The sequence below is a fragment of the Protopterus annectens genome, chromosome 4.part0 (genome assembly GCF_019279795.1).
Source record: "Protopterus annectens isolate FY-2018-M chromosome 4.part0, PAN1.0, whole genome shotgun sequence".
Lineage (NCBI taxonomy): Eukaryota > Metazoa > Chordata > Ceratodontiformes > Protopteridae > Protopterus > Protopterus annectens.
Window position 1 is genome coordinate 1,952,413,351 of NC_056733.1, and position 19,097 is coordinate 1,952,432,447.

Here is a 19,097-nt window from a genome sequence, read left to right on the forward strand (position 1 = left end):
TAGACTTGATTGTAAAGCTCTGCTGAATTGTTTGCTTTGTTAAATGTGTCTCTTTCATATGTAACGTATGTAATGTATTGTTGCTGTTGTTATTATTGTGGAACATTTCTCCCCAGGCATCTGCTGAAAAAGGACTACTTGTCCAGTTGGACTTTCCCGGCAAACAAATGTAAAATAAAATAAATAAATAAATAAATAAATATCACATAATAAATGGGAAACATTAGCAATGTGGCTCACCTTTGCACACTGCTTCCCTATGCACAAACAGTCTTATCTTGCATGCATGTACATTTTGTTAACCATCCCACAAATCTAATGCTCGTTGTGCTATGGAGTTGGATATATGATATTTTGTTATTGGTGTTTATTGTCTGTTTCCTTTGTATGACATAAAACTACATGTGGAAATATTGCAAAATAAGGGCCCGATATAACTATGTCATATATTTACAATACATCCATTTGCCCCCCCCCCCAAACCACCCCAAACAAGTACTAATATCCTGGGGTCTCATTACCTTTTTCATGCATATATCAACCACAATACAAAGTGTTTATATATATATATATATATATATATATATATATATATATGGGTTCACTACTAAATCTCGAATTACGAAATCTCGAGACTCTGAAGCCTGAAGACCAGAATCTCGAGATTCCATAATATCGAAATTAAAAAAAATAAATAAATAAAAAAATAAAAAAAAAAACATTTAGAAAGTATATGCAGGGCAAGCCCCATGCACCCCCTGCACTTAAATATACCAACTTTGAGACCGCACTGCAGTGGAGTGAAGGGCAAAATTTCTGTTCCAGTCTACATGGCACTATTTTGCCGTTCACTCCACTGTGGCGCGATCTTGGAGTTGGTATATTTAAGTTGCAGGGGTGGGGGTGCAGGATTGCCCCCGCATATGCTTTAACAAATGCTTTTTTTAATTTTGATATTACGGAATCTCAAGATTCTGGTCTTTGGGCTTCAGAGTCTCTAGATTCTGTAATTCGAGATTTAGTAGTGAACCCATATATATATATATATATATATATATATATATATATATATATATATATATATATATATATATATAAATATATATTATATATATTGTTGTGTGCTCACTCATGGATAGGGCCACTTGGTGGTGCTCACAGCCTTGCTCTGCAAAACTCAAACAGCCAAGTATGCCCAGTAAGGGTACTTGTGCTGTTACTTGGCTAGGCTTCTAAACAGCCTACTGCTATTAGGCTACTTGCCTCAGATGACACTATAAAGCAATGTGCTTAAGCAGGCCTCACAATTTCTTGACTCCCACATGGTTTTCTGATGTCATCTACTATGTCTTCACAGGCAGTCCTGTCAAAATCAGACATGTGCTGTGGCAAATGCATTAAGTACTGTGTTCTATAGACTGTGTAACTTAGTTAGGTAGGCATTGTATTCTCACACTGGTCAAATGGGTGTGTGTGTCTAACAGAAGAGCAGAAGTTTGTATCCCACAGATACTTCCCCAATGGCATGGCTTGCTCAATTTTTGAGACTTGCACAAACCTATGCATCCATTTCATGCAGGCCTCCCAACTTCTTGTCTCCCACATGGCCTGATGATGTCATTAACTATAAGTTTCCCTGCAGTCCTGTCAAAATCAAACTTGTGCCATGACAAAAGCATGAAATACGGTGTTCTGAAGTCTCTGTACATTAGATATGTAGAAGTTCTATTCTCACTACAGTCAACTGGTTTTGTGTGTGTGTGTGTGTGTGTCTACACAGAAGATCAGAAATGTATATTCCACAGTTACTTCTCCAATGGCATGGCGGGTCAGTTTTTTTGAGACCTGCACAACCCTACACATCCATTTCATGCAAGCCTCCCAACCTCTTGTCTCCCACATGGCCTGCTGATGTCATCTACTATAAATTCACCTGCAGTCCTATCAAAATCAGACTTGTGCCAAGTCAAGTGCATTAAGTACTGTGTTCAGTAGTCTGTGTACATAGGGTTATATTCTCATTATAGTCAACTGTGTGTGTGTGTGTCTAGACAGAAGAGCAGAAGTGTGTATACCACATTTACTTCTCCAGTGGCATGGTTTGCCAGTTGTTTTGAGACTTGCACAAGCCTACACATCCATTTCATGCAGGCCTCCCAACCTCTTGTTTCCCACATGGCCTGCTGATGTCATCAAGTATAAGTTCACCTGCATTGTGTAAAAATCCAACTTGTGTTGTGGCACTTGTGTTAATTCCTGTGCTTTGTAATCTGTGTACTTAGATAGGAAGGGATTCTATTCTCACTGCAGACAAATGGAGAGTTGGTGTGTGTTTGAGTGGTGTTGCTGAACTTTGCAGTGAGCCTTTTACAGCAGCCTGTGGGACACTGTTATCTTGTCCTCAACAGACATTGCTGATGTCATCATCTATAAAGTGTTGTCTGACACACTTAAAGCCAGAGATGAGCAGTGACACTTCCATTAAATACTATGATTTATAGTCTGTGTCCTTAGGTTGGGGTTCTATTCTCACTGCAGTCAAATAGGGGAGGTATGGTGTGTGAATGAGTTCTTGCTGGACATTACAATGAAGCTTTTACTGCAGCCTGTGAGACACTGTTATCTTGTCCTGGAAAGACACACATCTGTCATTGCTAGGTTATACAGTAAGCAAAAGAAGCTGCTGTCTACAAATACAAAAGTGAGAACCCAGAACTGGAAGACCACCCTCCCCATGCTAAACAAGCAAATAAAACAACTTGTGCAATCTCTCACCTCAACCCTTATTTTCTCTTTTTTTGGCGGGGGGTTGTTTTTATTTTTCCCCCCACAGCACAGCAGGTTAGGCCTGCCCCATGGGATCTACATGCCCCAACTCTACCAGCTATGTCACCAAAGCCTAGCATGCATGAGCCACAAACTGGTAGCACCCCTTCAGCTGTCCCTGAATTACCTATTCCCTGAGGTACTTCTGCCCCAGAGGACAAGCCTGTAGTTCCCTCTAGGAGGAGTGACAGATGGGGTGTTTGTATCACCCAAGATGAGCTGCCTATGGTATGTAGGATTGTGTATTACACTGTGGGCATACGCCTATGCCAGATGGGAACACAGCTCTCCATTAGTGTAATAAATAACATAAGGAAACACAGAAGTCAGCTACTGCAGCTATCAGCACAGTGAGGTGACAGTGATGACAGTCCAGTAGGTGAGGACTGGATTCTCACTGTCACCCAGCTTGAAGTCCATGGGTTTCTGAGGTCCACACCCTTGCCCAACCATGATGTTCACCCACCTCTTATGTTCTTCACTGTTCCTGTGTCTTGTCTTGTATGTTCTGGCAGCAATTGCTTCCTCACCTTGCCAACTTACCTTCCCCAGACATAACTACATCCCTTACCCATCATTCCTCTCTCTCTCTCTCCAAAACAAAAGGCACCTATCCCAAAAAATAAATTGTCCTACATATAGCACTCCATGTCACAGACATGTCTAGTTGACACTCTTAATTCAGTCCAATTGACTATACAACATGATTATGTTGTTGTCACCTCTCTGTCTGGAGGTGACAGTCCAAATTCAGCTAATTTTCTGTACATATGATCACTTTTTCAGGGCATATTCTCAGTATGTGTCATATATTCACAATACAAACATGTGTTGTCCACCACCCAAGTAATACAACACTGGGGGCTCAGTATTTTTTACACAAATATATCAACCACACTAAAAAGTGTAATATATAATGTTGCATTCTCCCTCACTGACAGGGCCAGTTGGTAGTGCTGACAAACTTGCTCTGCTAAACTCAAACATCTAACTATGCTACGCTAGACTAGGCTTCTACAGACCTAGGACACACTCTACAGTTACATTACTGGCCTCATATGAACCTATGAATCTATGTGCCTATGCAGGCCTCACAACCTGTTGTCCTTCCACATGGTCTGCTGATGTCATCTACCATAAGTTCACCTGCAGCCATGTAAAAGTTAGACTTTTGTGATGGTGCTTGCGTAAAGTATATAGTTCATTTATTTTTATTTATTTGACATTTGTTGACCGGGATAGTCTGACTGGGACAGAGGCCTTTTTTAGCAGAGGCCTGAGGAGAAAAGCTCCAGTGTACATAAAATAGAAGATTACAAACTTTAGTAAATATGCAGTACGATGAGAATTGATTGTAAAATGCATTTACAATGATGGAGGCAAGCAAGAGCTAATCACAAATAAAGTTAGTCAGATTCTTATAAAAGTGAACATTCACTCAAGGCAAGAGATAATGTTATAAGACTATCACATTCTTGAAGGGTAGCAGAAGGTGATAGGACAAGCCAAATGGTTTTTGGGGGGGTGAGAGAAGGAGTTAGTGTTGAGAGATGGTGTGGGATGTTAGGATAATAGTATAGTGAGGGTCCAAGTATAAATAGTTGGGTAGCCTGTAGAGAGTCAAGAAAGATTATCTACTTACTGACAGGAGGTAGGTAGGAGAGAGGAATCTTGAGGTATAAACTCAAGAGGTGGATGGATGGAGGAGTGTGGGAATGATGGAATTAGTAAGGTGAAAGAACTAACTGTATGTAAACCCCCCTTTTGTATCATTGTTAGCTACAGGTCCCCCCACCACGGCTACCACTCTGTCTACGTGGACTTACTTGAGTCACTCAATATACAGCCAAACACATTGGTCATGTATGATTACAAATATCTTTCCATTGAACTGGAGTCATATATGTGCACAAACATGCTCACCGTAAGGTTCCTGGACTTTGTTAATACCAAGGCTGTGTAACAGATATTCTGCACCCCCACAAGGGGTTTACATGTCCTAGACTTAGTACTGACCAACATAGTGGTTCTCTGCACTAACCCATGTGTGTTGGCCCCCCTGGTCAGATCAGATCCCAATTCAGTCTCATTCACATTAACAGTCATACCCCCTCAGTTTGCGACCCATCTTGTGACATAGGGGTTTATATTTAAGCTGGATAGCTTATCTATGATGCCCGAGTGGGGTATTGTGTCAAATGCCTTTGCAAGGTCCAGATAGGCTGTGTGGACTACCTTCCCTTCATCTATGGCTTTGGTGACTGTTTCAAAGAAGTCAACCAGGTTCAAAAGGCAGGATCTGCCCTTGACAAAGCCGAACTGGGTAGGATCTAGTGTCTGTAGGTCCGCAATGTCTTTGTTTATCAGCTCCATGATGATCCTCTCCATAGCCTTGCAGACTAAGCTAGTCAGGCTTATGGGGCGATAGTTTCCAGGGTCCGTAGAGGCTCCACCTTTGTGGAGTGGGACCACTGTTGCTGTACGCCACTCTGTGGGCACATATCCTGTAGTGAGGCTGAGATTGTATAGCTGTTTTATTTGAGGGATTAGTTCCTCTTGTAGTTCATGTAGGATGTAACCTGGGATGCCATCTGGTCCCATGGAAGCAGTGTTTTTTGCTTTGGAGAGGGCAGCCTTCACCTGAGCATCTGAGATGTTTGGGAGGCAGCCCTCTGCCAGGATAGATACTTGCTCTTTTGGGGGGGGGTGGAGAAGTTTGCACTGAACCTGTCTGCCAGGATATTGGCGATGTCTGTGGGTTCAGTGTATTTTTGTCATTTAGAATCAACTCAGAACAAGTCTGGGAGTTGCATCCCAGGTTTCTAACATAACTGAAAAAAGCCTTATGATTGTCTTTGGTGTCCTGTGCAATTTTTCTCTCGAAGCTGGCCTTGGAGGATTTATGAGGGATCGTAATTTTTTGCTAGTACTGATCAGAGATGCCTTCCCTATTAGGGATTTTGCTCTATCATGTAGTAGCTTCCTTCTTCTGTTGTACAGTTTATTTATGGCAGGGGTCCACCAGACTGGACGCCTGCCTTTGGATGATTGGGTCTTGGTTTTGTTTGGGATAGCATGATCCATGCATTCCTGGAGATGTCCGTAGAATGCATTTATATAGGATTCTGCAGTTTGGGCTGTAGTTTCCACTGGACCTGGGGCCTTGAAGGATTCCACTTCGGTTTTGAGAAGTGAGAAGTTCGCTTTTGAGAAGTTTTTCACTGTGGTTTTCTGGGCTGGGGGTGGGGTCGGGATGTGGACATCCAGTGAAATTAATTTATGGTCTGATCTTACAAATGAGGGATATACTTCTGGTGTGGAGCATAGAGTCCCCGTGTTGGTAATGATCAGGTCTAGTATGTTGTCCCCTCTTGTGGGAGTGGTGACTAGTTGTTCCATAGCATTTGAGTTTATAATTTCCAGGAATCTTTGGGCTAAGGTGCTGGGGCTTGAGTAGTGCTTCCAGTCAATGTTTGGGTAGTTGAAGTCACCCAATATAATGGTGTTCGGAGAGATCTTCATGTTCTCCAATGTTTTCAGGAAAGCCGAATGGGATTCCTGACTTTGAGAGGGTGGTCTGTAGGATGCTATAAACTGAAAAGCAGTCTTGCCCACTGTTAGTTGCACATGGATGGTCTCCAATACTCCGTGCAATGCCACTAACCTGGAGGTGTGGATATCCTTGATAAATATGGAAACTCCCCCTCCTTTTGTGGTTCGGTCCGGGTTTTGGGGCCGAAAAGCATGATATGAGGTATAGCCTGGTAGTGCTGGGGTGCTCTCTGGAGCCTTGAACCAGGTTTCTGTCACTGCACAGACATCGATGTTCTCCATACTGAGGAGAGCTTCAAGTGCATGCATCTTGAGGTTAAGACTTCTGGTGTTTAGCAGCATTACCCTTAGTTTCTTGTTTCTTGTGCTGTCTATGGGGGTGGGTTTGACTTTTGAGCCTTGCCTAAAAAAGGCACTATGGGGGTGGCAAGAGCCTTTGCCAATATCCAAAAGCCCAGTGGTGACAGGTGCAAGCCGTCCCTAGCGAAGCAACGTGGCTTGTCGAGCATGTCATCCCAGGCTGACAGACACTGGATCCCCTTTGAATGACACCAAAATTTTAGCCAATTGTTAAAATCGATCATTTTGTCTTTGTGCTGAGGCATCATTCTAGGTGAGGGTAAGATGCTGCTCAAGGTCAGGGTCATACCAGCCTGGGCTATATGATCAGAGAGCTCCTCTATGTCTCTTTTCATGTAGTCCAGGGAGGTATGTCTCAGGTCATTCACACCAGCATGTACAATGACTGAGTCATATTTGTATTTGCTTTGGAGTGACCTGAGTGCTTGCATTATGTGTCGGATCCTAGCACCCAACAGGCAGCTCACTGTGACCTTCTCTTTATTCAGCCTGGTGAGCGGGACATCAGTGTGTCTGACAACAGAGTCACCTATAACAAGAGTATCAGGTGTGTTATTCAGCCTTAAGGGCTGTGGCTGCTTGGCACACTGACTTTGTGGGTTATGTGTTGTGTGTGTTTTGTTTTGAGGTAGCGTTTGCTTGGATGTCTGCTTTGGAGGTCTCTGTTGCTTAGGTAGATTTTTATTTAGAGCCTCCGAATATGTTTTTGTGTATTTATGTGTTTGGTTCGCTGATGTGGTGGGACTATGTGATACTGGAATTGTGTTGTGTGAGGTTACCTTCTCCTCCTGACTGGTTACACCAGTTTTGAGATGAGAGAGCTCAGCCTCCAGTTTGGCTAAATAGTTGCATCTCTCACATATATTTGAACCTGTTTGGAGGAGGAGAGGGTTGTCTGTGTACATGAGACAGTTGTAACATTGCCTCAAAATTCCCTGATTCACCAGCTGGACTGGAGAGGAAACCATTGACTGACCTTTGGACATGCTAGAGTAATAGGGAAACTGAATTTAAGATGGACCAGTAGAGGACAGGGTAATCGTAGAGAGTATAAGAGTAAGTAGTGCTTATGGTTTAATAGTGCTAACTTGTAGTATTACTTAATTGGACCAGTGAAGGGCCTTAGAATGAGAATATGGTGTTTAAATTGAGAGATAGAGCAGTTCTAAGGGAAAAAGTGAAGAGCAGACTTTGTGGAGCCAGGAATAGTTTAAACCCAATTAGGCGGCGCTGCCCGCTGTTGCGCTATGCTCAAAAACGCGCAAAACTGCGCAAAAGAGGGTTTTAAGAGAGGAAGATGAAGGAGTTTTGGAATTGACCCAGAATGGCCAATAAAACTACAGTTTCAAGTCAGTAACCACTCCCACAGGGGCAGGCAGGCTGCTCAATGTTTTTCACTGCCACTGATCAACAGAGAGACTTTCCTTTAGCCCAAGCAAAAAATGGCCTCACAGAAACTTACAAACAGTTCAAGAACAGCAAGCCTGTAACTGAACTTTTTTAAATCTCAGAAAAGTGGGAAAAAGCAAGATTTTTTTTTTTGTTTTTTTGTTTTTTCAGTGATAGCAGAGGTTAACAAGTATCAACAAGTTATAACAGTGCAGTAAATGACCCCACACAAGAGTGCTAGGCCAAAGACAGATAAAATGCAAGTTTTGAGAAAAAACGATTTTAAAAATAAGTGCAAACAGGAAATTCAGTAAACAGCTCTAGGTTGTGCTCTAAATACAGTTACTAATGCAGAAATCAAATTTAACAAGCCAGAAAATGCTCAAAATAGGCGGCTATGCAGAAAAACTTAGCAAATAAACAGAGGAAAAATACTTAAAGTCTCAAAATTGGCTCCTTTCTTCTCTCAGCGTTTTCTCCTCTTGGTGGGTGCTTCACCAACAGCCAACAAGCCTGAAAAGACGCCAAAACCATGAGGCAACCAGATTTTAAGAGAGGAAGATGAAGGAGTTTTGGAATTGACCCAGAATGGCCAATAAAACTACAGTTTCAAGCCAGTAACCACTCCCACAGGGTCATACCCCCCACAGAAAGATGAGATGGGTAAAGAGATGAAGAAGAGAGGGTGAGGGAGTTCTATAGTCTGTGTATTTAGATAGGTAGGTGTTCTGTTCTCACTGCAGTCAGGTGTGTGTGTCTGTGTGTGTCTGTGTGTGTGTGTGTGTGTGTGTGTGTGTGTGTGTGTGTGTGTGTGTGTGTGTGTGTGTGTGTGTGTGTGTATGTGTGTCTACTCAGCAGAGTAGGTGTGCTATCCTACAGTTACTTCTCCAATGGCATGGCTTGCTAGTCTTGTCATGCTTGCAAAAGCCTACACATCCATTTCATGCAGCCCTCCAAACCTCTTGTCTCTCACATGGCCTGCTGATGTCATCCACTATAAGTTGACCTGCAGACATGTAAAAGTCAGACTTGTGCTGTAGCAGTTTTGTGCAATACTGTGTTCTGTAGTCTGTGTATGTAGATAGATAGGGGTTCTGTTCTCAACTGTGTGTGTGTGTGTGTGTGTGTGTGTGTGTGTCCCATGTTACCTGACATTACAAAGATCATTTTACATCAGCATGTGGGATACCGTTATCACCATATGCTCAACAGTCAATGCTGATGTACCATCACGTGTTCAACAGAGAATGCTGATCTAATCAGCTATATCAGATTATTCCATATACAACCATCCCACCAGATCAGTATGAGACACTGGCCTGAAGCCCAGACAGACGTCACCTTAGGTTTTTAGGAGGTTACTAGGTCGAGAACTGGCGTCAGGTATGCTTTCTGGTGTAGACAGGGGGAGTGAAGTTTGCCCCAAACTGTCTGGTAGCAGGTTAGCAATTTTCTCAGGGTCAGTATGAGTGGTACCATCCACTACTAGTTCAGCTCAAAGCTGGCCCTTCAATTTTAGATGTCTGATGTACTTAAAAATGCCTTCTGATTATCTTTAGCTAGGGATGGTACTTTAGGTTTCTATGTGGCTTTGGGGGACTTTTCAAAACAGCTAATTTCCTTGTTCAAGCTGTGTAGGGTGTCCTTCTTCATGCTTTCTGCTCTTGAGGGGGTATGACTGTTAATGTGAATGAGACTGAATTGTGATCTGATCTGACCAGGGTGGCCAACACACATGGGTTAGTGCAGAGAACCACTATGTTGGTCAGTACTAAGTCTAGGACATGTAAACCCCTTGTGGGGGTGCAGAATATCTGTTACACAGCCTTGGTATTAATAAAGTTCAGGAACCTTACGGTGAGCATGTTTGTGTACATATATGACTCCAGTTCAATGTAAGGATATTTGAAATCATACATGACCAATGTGTTTGGCTGTATATTGAGTGACTCAAGTAAGTCCACGTAGACAGAGTGGTAGCCGTGGTTCATGGTGGGGGGACCTGTAGCTAACAATGATACAAAAGGGGGGTTTACATACAGTTAGTTGGAAATGGAGTATTGCAACAAAGTTGTACTCTTTGACCAGTTTTGTATCTGTCTTTAATGAAGATGTATACACCCCCACCTTTGTTTTTTTCACACTCGTTTTGGTGTGTGAATGTGTGAAAGGCAGTATACACTTGCATGGCTAGGTTGCTCTCTGTGACCTTGAACCATTTCTGTGTGACTGCACAAACATGGGGCATCTTCCAAGATATAGAGTTCTTCTACTGAGTGCAGTTTCTGACTTACACTCCTTGCATTAAGCAGCATAACATTCACTTTGTCTGTAGTGGATTCTTTTACATTGGTACTTTAGTTGTTCTGACATTGCCTAAAAAAGGCCACCGTGGGGGAGGCAAGCACCTTTATATAGTACAGTGAGGTATGTCTCCAACTATTCACTGCAACATGGACTATGACATTGTCATAACGGTAATTGTTTTTGACAGACTTGAGTGCATGAGTGATCTGATGGACCCTGGCACTCAACTGGCATCTGACTGTGACCTTCTCCTTGTCCAGCCTGAAGAGGAGGACATCTGTGTGCCTCACTATGGAGGCTTATGAGCAACACATTTGGTTTTGAGGTGTTTTGCCTTAGGGACTTATTGGCTGAGACATTGGCATGTGAATTATTATGTGTAATGGATTCTGTTGGGTCGGCATTGTGTGCAGTAGGTTTGCACATGGGAGATCTCTGATCTTTAGTTAGGTTTCTGTCGAGTATCGCTTTGAGTTTATGACTTGTGAGCTTGTTATATGCAAGAGGCAAATTGTGTGTGCTGACAGCTTGTTTGATATCTGGTTTGTTGTTATATGAGAGAATTGATTCCAAATTCATAGTATAAATACAGCTCTCACATGTTGTATTAGTTTGTTTTAGCAGTAACTGGTGTCACTATACATGAGGAAATTGCTCTGTAGCCTCAGGATGTGCATTTAAATCAGGCTGCCTGGAGAAATGGTGGTAAACTGTCCATCCATTTTGGAAGGTATATGCTGTAGTAACTAGTAGGGAGTAGGCTTGATGGACCAGGTTTTGGTGTAAGACTAACAACATGCATCTATTCTATGGAGGGCTAGGGTTACAAAAATATGTCAATGTTTCAAATGCACACATGACTTGCTCGCAGGGCAGCAGTGCAAGCTCTGAGCAGCTATAGTAAACTGAGTACAACCCCCCAAAAACACATCACTGGAATACAAGCAAAGTTAAACTATTTTAAAAAATATAAAAAAGCGGAAAGACCAGCAGTGAGCCTTATTCTAGCAATCCCCAACTCAGATGGGTTCTTGGCTACACAGTTCTGCTACAAGGGTGTGGGGGGGGGGGCTTTTGTAATGTAAGAGGGCTGGTGGTAGTGATCCAATTATACCAAACAATCTAGATTCAGCAAGCCTTAATCGAGCCTATGCTGTAAAATGCAGAAGTACTAGAAATCCAAAGTACAGAAAATCACAATCACAACAGAAGAGCAAACAGTTTAAATAAAGCAAAAATTCAGTAGAATACTCCAACAAAAGTGAAGACAGAAAAACTTCCTAGTGTGAAATAAGTGGTCTGGAACCAAAGTGGTTAAACCAGAACTAAGACACTTTCAGAAAAACAGATACCAGCAATTCCCAGCTTAGAAGGGTGTAGGCTATTCTCCCCTATCACAAGAGTCTACATCACAAACCTTCCTAGTGTAAAATAACTGGTTTGGAGGCCAAGTGCTTAACCATAACAAAGAGACTTAGAACAATAGCCAGAGTAAGCATTCAGCCAGCAATTCACAGCACATAAGGGCAGAGGCTAGCCTTTCCTTCCACCACAATGTAAACTACAAACTGTCTTAATGTAAGACAACTGGCCTGAAGCCAAAGTGCATAAACCAAAAGTAATAGGCTTAGAATAACATTTACAATGAAATGCAATACCAGACAGATGACAGTAACAAGTCTTCTAATCCACCCACATACATTATGTCATGGTTAGTAGGCACTGTGTTATCTTGATGAGAAAGCCCTCTGGTCTGTTCAGCTGCTGCATGTGTCTGGTAAGGTTCATGCAAAAGAGGGCATTATACTGTATTAATGATCTGATGAGTATGATTATAGTGCTTTCATACAATCCTGAGATCTGAATGTGATGGTGTGTCTTATGATGTGCACCATACCTACGTACTGGAAAACATTAAAGAGAAAGGTCATAAAGTAATGACACACATTGCAGTTCCTGACTTCACAAAACTTATAAGAGAATACACTAGAAAGTACTGTCATGATGATGCTATCATTTGGCAAGGCAAATATAACTGACAGGTACAATTATCAGTTCAGCAACAAAAATTCAGATATACCAGGCACTACTGCAGCTATGCACACTGTGCATCAGACACAAAGTTTTTGTATCCCTGAATCCAAAAGGAGAAAACAGGGATATGGCGCAGTTATCATCACTTGCACTGGGGGCGGGGCAGGAGGCCTAGGCTGAAACAAAAGGTCAGTGAGTGTATGTGAGGGAGAAAGGGAAACAGGTAGTGTGTGGGTGCATGCGTGCGTGCGTGTGTGTGTGTGTGTGTGTGTGTGTGTGTGTGTGTGTGTGTGCAAGCGCGCGTGTGTGCGTGTGTGCATGTGCATGAGTGTATGTGTGTGTGTGTGTGTGTGTGTGTGTGTGTGTGTGTGTGTGTGTGTGTGTGTGTGTTTGCAGGGATCCTCCTTGTGAAAGTGGTGTGTGAGAGTCCGCATGAACACAGCCAAGCTCAGTGCTATCTCTATGTCTTGGTATGTCTGACAGGTGTGAGCCATGCATTGCAGAGGTGGCAGTTCATTGTTGTCATCCCTGACCATGAGAACTGGCTCTGCCAGGAAATGTACTGGCACCTCCATGTCCAAGGTCAGATAAAGTGCTACTAACTGAGCATGACCGATGTTTGCTGGATGGGTGTGGATAGCATACTCACTGATGCAAGTCAGACTGTGCCACAAACCATGAGCATTTGTCTGGAGCACCTTTATGAACATGCCTGTGTTTCCATGATGGCCCTAAACATATGTTGTGTGACATGGGAAGAGACACCTGCAACAGGTGAAGAATGGACAGCAGGTCCCCTCTGAGCACCCATATCAACCCTCCTGCATGGCACCTCACCAACACTTTGACTATGACTAGACTCAACAGGCACTGAAGCCACAGTAGCCACACTTCCCTGGTCTTTGTCATCACCATCTACCCATCTTATATCTGTAGGCTCAGTAGACTGGGTAGCATAGGCCTACTGGCTGGTTTCTGGGAAAAAGAAGGCAGTGGCTGAATGTAAACCTCTGTGTCAAATTCAACCTCTGCACTCCATGACTGTGTCACAGTTACACCACCATCATCATCAGTGTCTGATGAGGCACTGACTTCAGATGGCACAGGGCCTACACTCCCACTGTCATGATCCCCTGTGATAAAAAGGGAGAAACACAGGCATTCATTAATACCTGCACTACTATAATGCAATATATACTAAACACCTAGCAGTGCTACCACTATTACGGAAAGTACAGCAATACACACAACAGGCCTAAAATGACACATTATGCTTCTAGAAACTGATCTACAGTACTGAAATAACTTGATTTGACTTGCCATCTGCAGGCGTCCTACGTTGCTGGATTCCTGAAATAAGTTAAGCAAGAAGTACAGCCAACATCATCGCATTTTGCTGTATGTACTCCTCTCAATCAGCATGAAGTGTTACTTCAACAAGAATGTGGCTAACAACTCCAAACTGAGCTTATCACTATACTAATATTCAATCCCCCCCCCCAAAAAAAAATACATGTGAAACAGAAGTAACTTTTATTTCAATTGTTTCACTATAAAACAGCATTGAACTGGTCATATAACAAAGCTGACCTGGAAGCTCTTCCTGGGACTCAGAAGGAGGGGCACCCACATCAATCACATATTGTGGACCACTCTTCTGGGAGTTGTTCTGTTGTAGATGACTCACCAGGAATTCCTCATTTGGGGTGAGGGTGGCTCTACAGCAGGACCACCCCCTTTTACCCTCTGGTTTTGGGCAACACAGCTGCATGCCTTCATGCAGATGTGAGCATGTCAGTGGCCCTGTGGTGCACCTGCTTATAAGTATGGCCATGGCTGCCTACAGCAGTTATGTTTGCAATGATGTGCTGCCATAGTCTTAGCCTGTCTGTCATATTGGGATGATCCCTTCCAAGAAGAAAAGTGCCATGTTCACTGAGCACATCCACTATGATTGTGTTCCCTCACTCACTGAGGAGGGGTCTGTGCCTCAGTGACATTTTCAGTCCTAAAAGAGAACAGAATGATAATATACATAACTATCACATAACTACAAAGTAACTGTTACCAGATAAAACAGTTAAGGTAGGCAGTCAGCAGTAACCACTGGAAAAAAAAGTAACACATAAGATGGATGGGAAATACTAACAACAGGCAGGATGCAAATCAAGGAGGGTAGCAAGGGCAACATATCCTTGTATGTGCCATAGCAGTAACTCAGCTTTGCATTCCCCAAAAAAGATCAGTCCATTCTAGTTTAAGACATAACAGTAACTTCTCTTTACTCCACCCACCCACTAAAGAACAGGCACATGAACCATTTTGCTAATATAACACATTTGAAATGTTAAACTTGCATTCAAAGGACCTGTCTCAAAAACATTTGTACATATGCATCGCACAGCTTACTATTTTCATGTCTTGTCAATCATTTGTACCTCTGAAATGGCTTGACAAGCATAACCATTCCATCAGTACACTTCTAACAAATGCATACAGATAACAGTGTAAAAGGCTTTGCTTCAGATTATTCATTAATATATTTCAGCATATGCATTATGTATGTCAATAAATGACAACATCCCTGCTGGAGTTCAATACTCCTCTGTAAAGATAGCTTGGGAAACATTTCCTTGAGAGTTTTTGAGATACCGTGCTCAAAGATGGGGTGTCCAGGAGTCCAAAGTGTTTGTTGGACTCCTAGTGAATGAACACAGGCCCAGGCTTTTACAGCGGGACTATCAAGAGCTCAGATTATAAGGCAGAGGCATGGAATAGTCTGGCCTGGGCTCTTAACAGTGCTGTCCTTCTCATTGGTAGCACTTGGCAATCCATGAATAGATTCACCAGCAGTAAGACTTGGAAATTAAATAAAAAATGAGTGAGTACAATACTGTGGATTTGATTTTCAAATTATTTAACTGTATTTTATTATTTACAAATTCCAGCTGCTATGTAACAGATTTTATTATTGCATTTCTCTCTATGCATTGTACTTCTTATAAATGTATATGTTATAGCCTGTGTGGTAGTTGAAAATTTTTTTTGGATCAGTTAATTTTCTCTGTTATAAAACTGATAGAAATAAGTAAATAAATTAATTAATGAATGTGTGCCAGTTTCCTTCCTGTCAGCCATACCAATATATTCTTGCAGAATGGAACTTTTCCTAGCTATCAAACTATTTGTTTTGTACAGGAAATAAACATGGTTCCTCATGCATTACAGTATATACACAAATACATCATGGTATAAATTACAATTCAGAATGCACATATAGTAAGTAAAATGAAATAGTTTAAATAAAGGGGAACCCTCACATTTGATAAATGTATTGACATTTAATAGATGTTTCAATATTACTGAAAAAATAAAAAAATCAATACTTAAAAAAAGCTAATGGGCTTGAAGCTAAACAATGCAACATTTATTTTTATGGCTGTCTTTGTGCAAAATCTCAGCTTTTTGTAGGTGTATACAGATGAGAGAGGTTTTAATTGTCTAAACCAAATGTACTGAAGTAGAGCTAATTGACAAATTTGCAATTATCCATATTCCACCAGAGAAGCTGTTAATTAAGAGTTACAGCAGTGTGAAATATGTTTGAAAGAAAAAGGAAACATAAAATTGTTGCTCTTATAAATCCCAGAGGAATCAAATAAAACAGCTTTTTGTGAGTGTTTAAAGAAGACAGTGGTATCTAATTTTATCTACCTCTGCAATGTTACTTGAGAATCAGGGATTGTTTTTGCCTAAAATGAACAAAGTATTACAAGTTTCAAAAAACTGCCCATTCTGCACAGATCAGGTAAGCACTCAAACATATGTATTACTGAGTCACATCAGTCCAGAGATCATGCCAGTCATATGGTAGAAAGCCACAAATTTGATAAGGAAAACACATGGACATCCTGGGAATATCTGGACTGTTGAGAGGTATGAATGTGAAGTATATGGTCCAAACACAGTACAGGACAGTGTTCCTACAGTGGAGAGTATTGTGACATCCCATTCCAGATATACTGTGCTGAAGCTGTGTTAACGATCTGTAACAAGACATGGGACTGCTATGTAAAATAATCACTTAGGAGAAGTGTGTGTAATGAATAGGGACACGCAGATGAATTGTAGGAATAAACACAGGGAAAGAGAACAAGTGAAACCCGGGCATGTCAATGGAAGATGGCTGTAGCAGAAAAATCCAAGCACATATCTGTATGGTACAGTAGGGACTGTACAGTGAAAATGTACTGTCTGTGACTATCACACAAGGTGACATAACAATGGGGAGGATGTGTGTGTGAGATAAGCATCCTTACATGAATAATGCAGAGGATTTCTATCAGGATCTGGCATACAATTGGGGTAGGGTGTATATTGGGAAGCTGTGCAAACTGTTATACCTGAATATGAGTGTACTTTCAGCAGAGGTCTCCAGCAAGGTGGCCACAGATAAAGGCTAATGGCAAACATTTCAAGAACCAACCACAATCATGGAAAATATCAGAATAATACCACCACTGATCTCATGTCTGTGAAATAACATATGTGATGTGGACTGATAACAGATGAGCCCGCATATACACACTTGACAACTATTATGATACAACCACACTCTATGGGGGCAACCATGCACACTGTCCTGGTACTGTAATATCTGCAGGAGGTGTTAGAAGGGACACTGCTAGACCTGTATGTGACAGTATAAGCAATACAAGCCAGTTGCCTTGTGTGCATGGCATATATCTATGGCACAATCAACACAGTTACAAGTGATATACATGCCATTAATGCTGTCAAACACTTATGTATGCAGTGTGTGCATAAGCTGAACAGGTAGGACACAACTCTCTAAGGCTAAGAAAACTATCAATGGGCTCAGACAATATCCCAGCATACCTTCTAAATAGCATGAACAACCTATCAGGCCCTTTGCAATGGCTATTTAACTGTAGCTTCCAAACTTGCTTCTTGCCTCATGAATGGAGATCAGCAACAGTCATCCCTCTGCACAAAGGTGGACCATCTACAGACCCTGGAAACTACAGAACCATAAGTCTCACTAGTCTTAATATGTAAAGGAATGGAAAGAATTATCGTGGAAATGATCAATAGTGAAATAGTAAACCTCCAGACACTGGACCCAACCCAGTTTGATTTGGTCAAGAGCAGGTCATGCCTACTCAGTCTGGTGGACTTCTATGAGAAGGTCATCAAAGCAATGGATGAGGGTAAAATGGTTCACACTGCCTACGTTGACATGGCCAAGGCATTTGACACAATACCCCAGTCAGGGATTGTTAACAAACTCAATAGCTTAGGTACAAACATGTATGTTACCTAGTGGATAGCCAACTGGCTCAAAGACAGAACCCAGGAAGTTAGAACTGGGGAGTTCACCTCTACAAACAGGCCAGTCACAAGTGAGTCCCTCAGGGATTGGTCTTTGGACTGTTCCTATTTGGCATTTACTTCTCTGAAGTCAAGGCCAATGTCAATGGCCTCTGAGTGACTAAATTTGCAGAGGATTGCAAATTAGGAGCTGTCATTGAATCCCACACTGGCACAAATGTTCTCCAGGAAGGGCTGACACAGACAAGCAACTGGTGTCAGAGCCATGGACTAAAACTAAATGCCAAAAAATGTATAATAATATCCTCCAGGAAGTCATCCACCACTGTCAACTATCATATTGACAAAACACCCCTTTCAGTTAACCCAGTAGTCAGGGACTTATGAACACACATAGACAGTAATCTAGACCTTTAACCATCATGTGTCTACAGTACTGAGCAAATCATTCTATGTTGTGCAACTTATAAACAAAGGTATATAAGGTATATAAGTCCAAAGAAGTCATTGTTTCACTGTATTTTGCATTAATCAGACCTATCATTGAGTGCAATGCCTCTTTTGGTATGCACTTAACCAGTCATATCCAACAACTAGAATGTCTACAGAAGTTCCTCACTAAAATAATACGGGGTGTATGTAAAATTCCCTATGCAGACTGCCTCAAGGCCCTATCCCTGCATTCTGTCTCCTACGGGTTTTTGAGGGGACATCTATGCCTGCACCCTGCATATTTCCAAAACAAACAGTGCTATAATTACCCATTCTAAACACTTAAACCTTGCCTGTGATATAAATAGTACCTGCTGGAGAGACAGGCATATATCCCAGAGACAACTCCATCTCTGGAACAGGCTCCTGATTTGTTTGAAGCAGAGTTTCTCCCTAACCCAATTTAAGTGCAACTTGGACAATTGGATGGGGAACAGGAAATTCATCCCTAATGTGGCACCTATGTCTGTAATGGACACAGGCAACCTGTAAATGGTTAATCTCCAAGGGACCTGCTTGTAAATGTTTCATCTCCCAAGCCCCTACTTTCAATTATTAAGTTTATCAGAACTTGTCAGAGATTTGGGATACATGGCTATGCTTAAAAAGGCCCTTGTGGTCATTAGCCTAGTAAACACCTATGAAACTATGAACCTACTAGTGTTCCGCACCATCAGACAGTCATGTATATTCCCCAGAAACAATACTTAGGTATGGCCAATAAGCTATGTGACAACACACTGTGACAAAGGTGGTACACTTTAGTTACGCATCACTGGAAGATG